Source organism: Lepus europaeus, chromosome 11 (genome assembly GCF_033115175.1).
Source record: "Lepus europaeus isolate LE1 chromosome 11, mLepTim1.pri, whole genome shotgun sequence".
Lineage (NCBI taxonomy): Eukaryota > Metazoa > Chordata > Mammalia > Lagomorpha > Leporidae > Lepus > Lepus europaeus.
The window spans coordinates 70484592-70495489 of NC_084837.1; the positions used below are offsets into that span (position 1 = coordinate 70484592).

General features: G+C 38.4%; 1 non-coding gene across 1 annotated transcript; it reads right to left on the reverse strand.

Moving 5' to 3' along the window:
* Window positions 1-10438: 10438 nt before the first annotated feature.
* Window positions 10439-10561, reverse strand: LOC133770834 (small nucleolar RNA SNORA33). The gene has a single exon (XR_009867516.1). It is a non-coding gene; the product is annotated as a small nucleolar RNA SNORA33 (small nucleolar RNA).
* Between the last annotated feature and the right edge of the window lie 337 nt (window positions 10562-10898).

Genomic DNA, 10898 nt, shown 5'->3' on the forward strand with positions numbered 1-10898 from the left:
AGCCTGTAATACACAACAGTCTTTCCATGTGTAACTTGTTTCCTCTAGAGGAACTCATTTATTTCCTCAACTTTTTAATGTATAAATTGAGAATGCCTAATCCGAGAAAAAAATCCCAAATACTCCAAAACGTAAAGCTTTCTGTGTGTTGATGAGATGCTACACAGGGAAAACTTACACACCTGACCTCATGTGATGGACCCCAGTCAGAATACAGGCGCACTAAAAATAGTGTATAAAACTGCATTCAGTCTATAAGGTGTACACGAAAGAAATCTTGTGTTTAGACGGGTCACATCCCTGGTATGACTCATTATGTGTATGCAAAATTCCAAAATCTGAAGCAGTCCGGTATCTGAAACACTTCTGGTCTCAAGCATTTGAGATGAAAGTAGCTTGATGTGTACCTGTCATTGCTTGAACCACGGTTCCCCAACAAGTAAAACTCTTCTCTGCCGTGGGAACTCCTCAGGTATTCTATCCTTTTTTGAGTTAAGAACTGTCTCCCACAGGTATCGCCAGCCTTTCCTGCAATCCTAGGCTGCTTGCACTTTGTGCCTACTATGCCATTGGAACTTCCCTTCCCAGATTCTGGGAATCTCCTTTTCCCTGGGAATCTCCCTCCCTTTTCCATTGCACACGTTTTATTCCTGTTTCCTGGATCCTGTGTCCTCCACTGCCTTTTTTTTTTTTTTTTTTTTTTTTTTGCCTCCATGTTCTGGGAAAGCACATCCTAAAAGAGTTGCCAAAAATAAAAATTTTAAAGACATTGCATTATTCCTTTTGTTGACAGGCTGTGTGTTGAAATGTGAATTAAATCTTCCATCAGAATTTTAAAAGCACTGTTGCACTGCTTTAATTCTATTTGTTGACGCTGAGACTTTAAAAAGATTTATTCATGTATTTGAAAGGCAGAGTGACAAAGAGGAACAGAGACCCATCTTCCATTGGTGGTTGACGCCTCAAACGGCTGCAATAGCCAGGGCTAGTCTAGCCTGAAGCCAAGAACTTCATCCAAGTCTCTCACGTGGGTCGCACTTGGGCCATCATCTACTGCTTTCCCAGATGTGTTAGCATGAAACTGGATCAAAAGCAGAGCTGCTGGAACTTGAACCAGCACTCCAATACAGGATACTGTGGTCAAAAGCAGTGGCTTAGCCTGCTGTGCCACAATGCCAACCTCAAAGCTGAGATGTTTGAAGTTCTTCTAATTCTTTTTTCTGTGACCTCTTCTCACGTGAGCATTTATGTGAAAAGTTGACAATTTACATTTCAAAAAATAACAGGTTAATTTATTACCATCTTATCATTCCTGTCGAGTGATGTTTCCATGTATTTTAGTCATTAAAACTCATATGTTAGAAAAATTGTCATAATAAAATCACTATGGTAAGAGATAACATATTTTAAATACTGAAAGGTAATTCACCAAAATACTAAAAACATCTCTGCTGGAGGATGGAATTTTGGGAGTTTTCTCTTTTTAGTAACTCCTTTATTAAAGACATTTGTGTTTACAGTTACATTTGGGTTTGAAATATATGTTCTAATGCCAGACTAAAAATCCTCCAAAAGCCAGTGATAAATATTACACTGGAAAAAAAAAGAGCAGATTCATATAAATCTTCATAAATACAATTTCAATCTCATATTTCCAACAATTTAACATTTTCTAACATACTGCAAAGTTTTCTACGAACAACTATAATATACCTGCTACCTGGACAGTGCCAATAACATTTTGCTATACTTAGCACATAATGACCAATCCATTCCTCTACCCACATTAATGTCACTTACCTTTAAGTATTTAAAAAAATACAAGTATCATTACACTTCCCTCTAAATATGTCAGCACATATATTATTCACTAGGATTGATATTATTTGTAATACTTGCATGTTGAAGTAAAATTATATTTATTCAAGAAAACATTGACCCACAACAGGAGAGACAAGCATTGTAAACAATTCTCAAAATGTCAGTTTTGTTAATACGTATTAAATTTTTTTATATTCTGTTATAACAGATCAGGGGAAAACATATGGTATTTGTTTTTTGGTGACTGGCTTAGTTCACCAAGTATAATGGTTTCCAGTTGCATTCATTTTGTTGCAAAGACAGATTTTGATTCATTTTTATAGAGGAGTATATAACATAGGGTGTATATACTATATTTAGTTTATCTAGTCATTGGTTGATGAACATCTGTGTTGATTCCATATCTTAGCTATTGTGAATTGAGCTGCAATAAACATGGGGATACAGATAGCTCTTTCATATAAATACCCAGGAGTGGGATGGCTGGGTCATATGGTAGATCTATTTTCAGCTTTCTGAGGTGTCTCCATACTGTCTTCCACAGTGTCTGTACCAGTTTACCTTTCTACCAGCTGTGGATTAGGGTATCTTTTCTCCCATATCCTTGCTAGTATTTATTGTTAGTTGATTTGTTCATGAGAGCCTTCTAACTAGGATGAGGTGAAATCTCATAATGGGGTTTTTTTTACCAGAAGCCTTTTGTTGAAGGCATATAAACTTCAAGCGTTTCATAAATACAACTTTAGGAATATAGTGATTCCTCCTACTGTACCCACCCTCCCACCCTTGTAACATCTCTCTCTCTTATTCCCACTCTTATTTGTTACTAAGATCTATTTTCAATTAACTTTATACACATACAATTAACTCTGTACTAAGTAAAGAGTTCACAAATTGTATGAAAAAAAAAAAAAAAAAAAACTTCCTCAACAGTCCAGGACAGGGGCTGTTCAAAGTCATTGCATCTCAAAGTGTCAGTTTCACCTACGTAATTACCTTTTAGGTGCTTTATTAGTTATCATGGACCAGGGAGATGATATGGTATCTGTACTTTTGGGATTGGCTTATTTTACTAAGTATGAGGGTTTTATTGAAATTTTTTACTTATGTAAATGGAACAAATTCTATGTATCTCATAGAGTTTTTTTTTTTAAAGATTGATTTCATTTATTTGAAAGAGTTACAGAGAGAGGTCGAGACAGAGAGAGAGAGAGAGAGGTCTTCGGTCTTCCATCCGCTGGTTCACTCACCAGATGGCTGCAACGGCTGGAGCTATGCCCATCCGAAGCCAGGAGCCAGGATTTTCTTCCAGGTCTCCCACACAGGTGCAGGGGCCCAAGCACTTGGGCCATCTTCTACTGCCATCCCAGGCCATAGCAGAGAGCTGGATCTGAAGAGGAGCAGCTGGGGCTAGAACTGGCACCCATATGGGATGCCGGCACTTCAGGCCAGGGCATTAACCCGCTGAGCCACAGCACTGGCCCCCTCTCATAGAGTTTGTTTGTTTTTGACAGGCAGAGTTAGACAGAGAGAGAGAGAGAGAGAGAGAGAAAGGTCTTCCTTTTTCGTTGGTCACCCCCTAAAGCGCACCGGCCCGAAGCCAGGAGCCAGGTGCTTCCTCCTGGTCTCCCATGCGGGTGCAGGGCCCAAGCACTTGGGCCATCCTCCACTGCCTTCCCAGGCCACAGCAGAGAGCTGGACTGGAAGAGAGGCAACCGGGACAGAATCTGGTGCCCCAAGCGGGACTAGAACCCGGAGTGCTGGTGTCGCAGGCGGAGGATTAGCCTAGTGAGCCGTGGTGCTGGCCTCTCATAGAGTTTTAAGAACAAAATGACACTTCCCACTCCATCCTCCCTCCCTCACTCACTCTCACACTTTCTCCTACTTCCTTTCTTATTTTTAATTTTTTGATAATGTACTTTCTTCTCTTTGAAAACAAGTTTTATCACTAATTGAACAAGCACTTAGGAAACAAGCAAAAGAGTTGGGCACGTAGCCTTATCTGAAACTTGTGAGACATAAGAATACCCACCCCTTAATACACTAAAATGAAGTATATCTTTGAGAATAAGCTTTACTGTTAACTCTTATAATACAACTTTTGAGGTCAGTGGTCCTGAGTAGGAAGTTAGTGCACAGTGACTCCTGTTGTTAATTTAATAATTAACACTCTTCTGTATGAAATCCATGATCACCCAATGCACTTGACATGAGGTGCCTAGGCTATAGAATCCTTTTGAATCCATAAACTCCTTTAGTATTTAGATAAGGCCATAAGCAAAGTGGAAGTTCTCTCATCCCTTCAGAGTAAAGTACATCCTTCTTCGATGAACATTTATTTCTGTTGAGGTCTCACCCACAGAGGTCCTTCACGTAGGATGCTTTTTGCCACAGTGTCTTTGCTCTCCATCGCTGAAATGCTCTTGTGGGCTTTTCAGCCAGACCAGAATGCCTTAAGGGCAGATTCTGAGGTCAGAGTGCTACTTTAAGAGATTATCTTTCAGTGAGTCTGCTGTGCGGAGTGCTTCCCATGTTGGAGCATTCATGCCTTCTTAATTCTATCTGTTATTATTACCAAACACTTAATCCTATTTGTATGATCACTTTAACACTTAATCCTATCTATATGATCACTTTGATGCTTAATCCTATCCCTATGACCACTTTAATACTTAAAATGCTTCCCCCAGCCTCCCCCGGCTTGTGGGGATTTGGCATCCCATAGCATGTTTTTAAACTATACCCTTAGAAGTCAGTATGTAGAATTGTATGCAGAACTATACAACTTTACAATTAACAAGCTCATACATTTCTTAATTACAACTTTAGGAACATGGTACTTCTTCCTACCCTGCCTGCCTTCCCACCCAAACTCCACCCCCTTTCCTTCTCCCTCTTATTCTTGCTCTTATTTTTTACTGAGATCTATTTTCAATTAACTTTATAACATATATGTTTAACTCTTAAGAGTTCAACAAATAGTATAAAAAAGGGGCTGTTCAAGTCATTGCTTCTTAAAGCAATTTTACTTCTACAGATAGCCTTTTGGTGCTCTATGAGTTATCACAGGTCAGAGAGAACATATGGTATTTGTCCCTTTGGGACTGGCTTTTGTCACTAAGTATGATGTTTTCCAGATTCATCATTTTGTTGCAAATTACAGGATTTCATTTTTTTACCTCTGTGTGATGTTCCATGGTGTATATATCCCATAATATTTTTATCCAGTCTTCAGCTGATGGGCATTTGGATTGATTCCTTATCATAGCTATTGTTGCATCTTTTTCAGAGTTAGGAATTAAGGTGATGCTGGCTTCATGGAAAGAATTCTGGAGAATTCCCTCCCTTTCAATTGTTTTGAATAGCTTGAGAAGAATTGGAGTTAGTTCTTTAAATGTCTGGTAGAATTCATCAGCGAAGCCATCCAGTCATTGGCTTTTCTTTGTTGGGAGGGTCTTTTTTTTACTGATTGAATTTTCATTTGGTTATTGGTCTGTCTTCATGGCTCAATTTAGGTATGTTGTATGTGTCAGGAACCTATTCATTTCTTCTAGGTTTCCCGGTTTGTTGGTATACAGCTCTTTGTAGTAATTTTTGATGATTCTTTTTTATTTTTGTGGTGTCTGTTGTTAAATTTCCTTTTTCATCTCTAATTTTATTGATTTGAGTCTTCTCCCACTTACTTTGGTTAGTTGGGGCAATGGTGTGTCAATTTTGTTTATATTTCAAAAAAACAGCTTTTGTTTGATTTTTTTGTATTTTTTTGTTTCAACTTTGTTTGTTCTCTAATTTTAATTACTTCTTTTCTCCTACTAGTTTAGGGTTTGATTTGCTGCTGTTTTTCTAGACCCTTGAGGTGGATTGATATCTCATAAATTTGTTGCCGTTCTAATTTCTTGACGTAGGCACCAATTGCTCTAACCTTGCCTATTAACACTGTTTTTGCTGTATCCCATAAGTTTTGATATGTTGTATTGTCGCCTTCATTCATTTCTAAAAATAGTTTGATTTCTCTTTTTATTTTTTCTATGACCCACTGTTCATTCAGGTGCATGCTGTTCAGTCTCCCTGTGTTTGCAAATGTTCGAGAGATTCTTGAGTTGTTGATTTCCAGCTTCATTCCAATGTGGTCCGAGAAGATGTAAGTAAGATTTTGAGCCGGCACAGTGGCTCAATAGGCTAATCCTCCACCTGCGGCGCCGGCACACTGGGTTCTAGTCTCGGTTGGGGTGCTGGTTCTGTCCCAGCTGCTCCTCTTCCAGTCTAGCTCTCTGTTGTGGCCCAGGAGCACAGTGGAGGATGGCCCAAGTGCTTGGGCCCTGTACCCGCATGGGAGACCAAGGGGAAGCACCTGGCTCCTGGCTTTGTTTTTTCCTTGTCATTGCTTTTTATCTCCAGACTATGCCTCTGTGGCTACTGGAGTGTCTGCTCTTTCAGTGAATACCCAGAAGTATGTGGTGTGTGTGACCAGGGAGCTCTGTTCAGTGCTCCAGGAGGAAGGGAGTGTCTTAGGTGACAAGCAGGTTGGGCATGGTAAATCTCCTCTTTCTATTTTTATCAAAGCTGTGGTTTATTCTGCTTTGTTGGTGAAGTCTCAGCCTTGCCTCCTCTCCTCAAAGGGGACCAATGCCTGGGCACTAGAGCCAGTGGGTACAGTGTTCATCCATGCTAGCAGAAGAACCACATAAAGGACCTGTGCAGTCCTCAGTGTAAGCATGTATCCCTCAACAGTGACCATCACTGCAGAATCAGGGAGCCCTGAGTGTGTGGAGCTGCCTACAGTGTCTGCCCAAAGTCTCAGCCACAGCCTCCCATGCTACCACAGTGTTTTCATAGTCTTGACACACAAGCCTCCCACAGCCATGAGCATCCAGGCCCCTGTCAATTCTCCCAGCTGGACTCCTGCATCTCTGCACTGCTGATTGCTGGGTGCACAGACACAAGCTGGAGCTGCTGTTACATATGTCCAAGATGGCGCCCGCCCTCTCTTAAATTGTTGCAGAATGCTGGTGTAGGGTGATCATGGGGAGAGAAAAGTGCCCCTCTAAGTTGGCAGGTATACTGTCCCCCACGGGGCTCCAGGCCAGACTCTCACCAGGCTCTTCCCACAGCTTTATCACCAGTGGTTTGGGCTGCTGCAGTCTGGTCTCACCTCACTCTGCAGAGCTGGTGCTGAGGCTCTTGGCTGCTGGGCTCCTGAGTTGTGTGTGTCCACACCTTCCACATTGGTCCACATTGCATGGAAATTCCTCTTCCATTTTCTAACTCTTCCCTGAGACTGCACTCTCTCCACTTTTTTTAAACTCTCTTCCCCTAGACTAGAGAGGTATGCTCCCTCCCTATTTGGCCATCTTGGAAAACCCCAAATATCTCTTTATTGATTTCTTTGCTATACAGAAGCCATTATGATTGATATAATCCCATTTGTCACATTTTGCTTCTGTTGCCTGTGCTTTGAGTGTCTTTCCAAGAAGTTTCACCTATTCCAATGTCTTGGAGTGTTTCTCCTACATTTTATTCCAGCAACTTTATAGTCTCAGGTCTTAAATTAGGTCTTTGATCCATCTTGAGTTGATTTTTTTGTATGGTAACAGGTAGGGATCTAACTTCACTCTACTTTATCTATTCAGTTTTGCCAGCGTCATTTATTGAAGAGATTACTCTTTCTCCAATGTATGGTTTGGCTGTTTTGTAAAAAAATCCATTGGCTATACATATGTGGATTAATTTCTCCTCTCTCTGCTTCATTCTATTGACTTCATTGATATATGTGTCAGTTTTCACGGCAGCACCATGCTGTTTTAATTACTATAGATTTGTGCTATGCTATGAAGTCAGGTCAGGTATTGTAATGCCTGCAGATGATTTTTTTGTTTTGGGGGGGAGGTTTTTTTTAATTGTTTGGCTTTTTGTTTTATTTTGCTCAGGATTGCTTTGGCTGTTCTGGTTCTTTTGTCTTCTCATGTGAATTTTAGGGTTGTTTTTCTCCAATTGTTTAAAGAATGTCATTGGTGTTTTGATATGGATTGCATTGAATCTGTAGATTGCTTTAGGTAGTATAGAGATTTTAATGATAATGATTCTCCTCTATAAGCAAGGAATATCTTTCCATTTGTTGATGTCCTTGATGATTTTTCATCAATGTTTCATAATTTCCATTGTAGAGATCTTTCACTTCTTTGGTTAATTTTATTCCTAAATACTTGTTGCTTTGTGAATGGGATTTCTTTCTTGATTTCTCTTTCAGTGAGTTCCGCATTAGCATATAAAAAGCTACTTTTTTGTATGTTTATTTTGCAGCCTGCAACTTACTGAATTGCTTTATTATCAATTCTAATATTTTTGGTGGAATGTTTAGATTTTTACATGCACAACATCGTGTCATCAGCAAACAGATATTTTTACTTTCTCCTTTCTATTTTGATGCCTTTTATTTCTTTCTCTTCCCTATCTGCTCTTGCTGAAGCATCCAGTACTGTATTGAATAAGAATGGCAAAAGTGGATAGTCTTGTTCCAAATATGAGGGGAAATGCTTCCCACCCCCAATCAATGTTACATTGGCTGCTGGCTTGCCGTATATGGCCTGCATAATTTTAAAGTGTTCCTTCTATACCTAATTCATGGAGGGTTTTTATCATGAAAGGATGTTGAATCTTATCAAATGCTTTCTCCACACCTATTCTGACGACAATATGATTTTTGCTTTTCATTCTGCTGATGTGACGTAGGACATTTACTGATTTGTGAATGGTGAACCATCATGCATCTCAGGGATAAATTCCATTTGATTGTGATTTATGATCTTTTTTATGTGGTTCTGGATGCAGTTTGCTAGTATTTTGTTGAGAATATATGTATCTATATATCAATAATATAGGTCTGTAATTTTGTTTGTTTGTTTGCGTTGTATTTGTTGTATTTTAGTATCAGGGTGATTCTTGCCTCCAAAGAGTTCCATCCTGTTTAATATTTTGGAATAGTTTGAAAAGATTTGGAGTTAGTTCCTCTTTAATGTTTTGTAGAATTCAGTAGTGAAGTCATCAGGTCCTGGACTTTCCTTGATGGAGGACTTATAATTATGGATTCAATCTCTTTGTAATGGATCTATTTAAATTTTCTATATCTTCTTGATTTAATCTTGGTAGCTTATATGTATCTAGGAATTTATCCACTTCTTTGGGGTTTTCCAGCGTGTTACAATGCAGTTTTTCATAGTAGTTTCTTAAGATCCTTTGTATTTTAGTGGTATCAGTTGTAATGTCTCCTTTTTCATCTCTAATTTGAGTTTTTCCTTTTTCGCTTTGTTAGTCTGACTAAATATCTATTTTGTTTCTCCTCTCAAACTAGCTTTTTTGTTGATCTTTTGTATTTTTTTAGTTTGAATTTCATTTTTTTGTGCTCTGATCCTTATTTCTCACCTCCTGCTGATTTGGGGTTTGATTTATTCTTGTTTTTTCTGTCCTCAAGATGCATCATTAGATCATTTATTTGAGACATTTCTTTTTTTTTAACTTTTATTTAATGAATATAAATTTCCAAAGTACAGCTTATGGATTACAATGGCTTCCCCCTCATAACTTCCCTCCCACCCACAACCCTCCTCTTTCCCACTCCCTCTCCCCTTCCACTCACATCAAGATTCATTTTCAATTCTCTTTATATACAGAAGATCAGTTTAGTATATATTAAGTAAAGATTTCAACAGTTTGCCCCCACATAGCAACACAAAGTGAAAAAATACTGTTGGAGTACTAGTTATAGCATTGAATAACAGTGTACAGCACATTAAAGACAGAGATCCTACATAATATTTTTAAAAAATTAATTAATTTTCTAGAGACATTGCTTTTTTAATGTTAAGTACTTAATGCTATTAGTTTCCCTCTTAGTACTACTTTTGCTGTACCTCACAGTTTTTGGTGTGTTATTTTTTCATTTATTTCAAGAAAGTTAATCCCATTTTTAATATCTTCAATAGCTCATTGGTGATTCAGTAGCATGTTTACTTTCCATGTGTTTGTTAGTGTTCTATGGTTCTTGTTGATTTCTTATCTTATTCCTTTGTAGTCTGAGAAGATATATGATATAATTTCGGTCTTTTTAAAAGTGCTAATACATGATTTGTGACCTAATATATGGTCTGTCCTAGAAAATGTTCCGCATACTGGTGAGAAGAGTGTGTATTCTGTAGTTGTTGGGTGAAATGTCCTATAAATGTCTATAAGGTCCATTTGCTCAATAGTATGTTCAACTCCAGTGTATCTTTGCTGAATTTCTGTCTAGGTTATCTGTTCACCGATGAGAGTGAGTATTGAAGTCACCTATTATTGTATTGTAGTCTATCTATCTCTTTAGGTCTAATAGTATTTGCTGTTCACACCTGGGTGGTTTTTTATTGAATGTGTATAAATTTCATGGCTATATCTTCTTGCTGAATTGATTCATTTATTAACATAGTATGTTCTCTCTTTTTTGCAGTTTTTAAATTTTTAGTCTGTTTTATCTAATACGATGAAACATATCCTGCTTGCTTTTGGTTTCCACTTGCCTGGTTTATCTCTTCTAGTCCTTCACTGTCTATATGTATCTTTATTTGTGAAGTGAGGTTTTTTTTGTTGTTGCTGCCATTTTCAGGGACCTCAGTGACTTCAATGTCCTTAAGATTCATAACATAGCATTACTATTGCCAGCTTTTTCTAAATTTTGGCAGAAACGAAGTGAGTTTCTTATATGTGGCACATAGTGAGTCTTAGCTTTTTATCCATTCAGGCAGCTGTCATCTTTTGCCTGAGGAACTTAATCCACTTATAGTCAAGTTCAGTATTGATAAGAACTAATGCATGTCATTTTGATTGGTTACTGATCATACTTGCTCTGTTAGCAAAATTGGTAGTACCATGTGTTTTCATGATGTTTTACTTCTAATGCAGGACACTCTTCAGAATTTCTTACAAGGTTGGCCTGGTGGTAGTGAAATTTCTCAGTTTCTGCACATCAGGAAAACACTTTTTCTCTTTCACTCCTGAACGATAGCTTCACTGGCTGTAATATCCTTGGTTGGAAGTTTGGGGTTTGT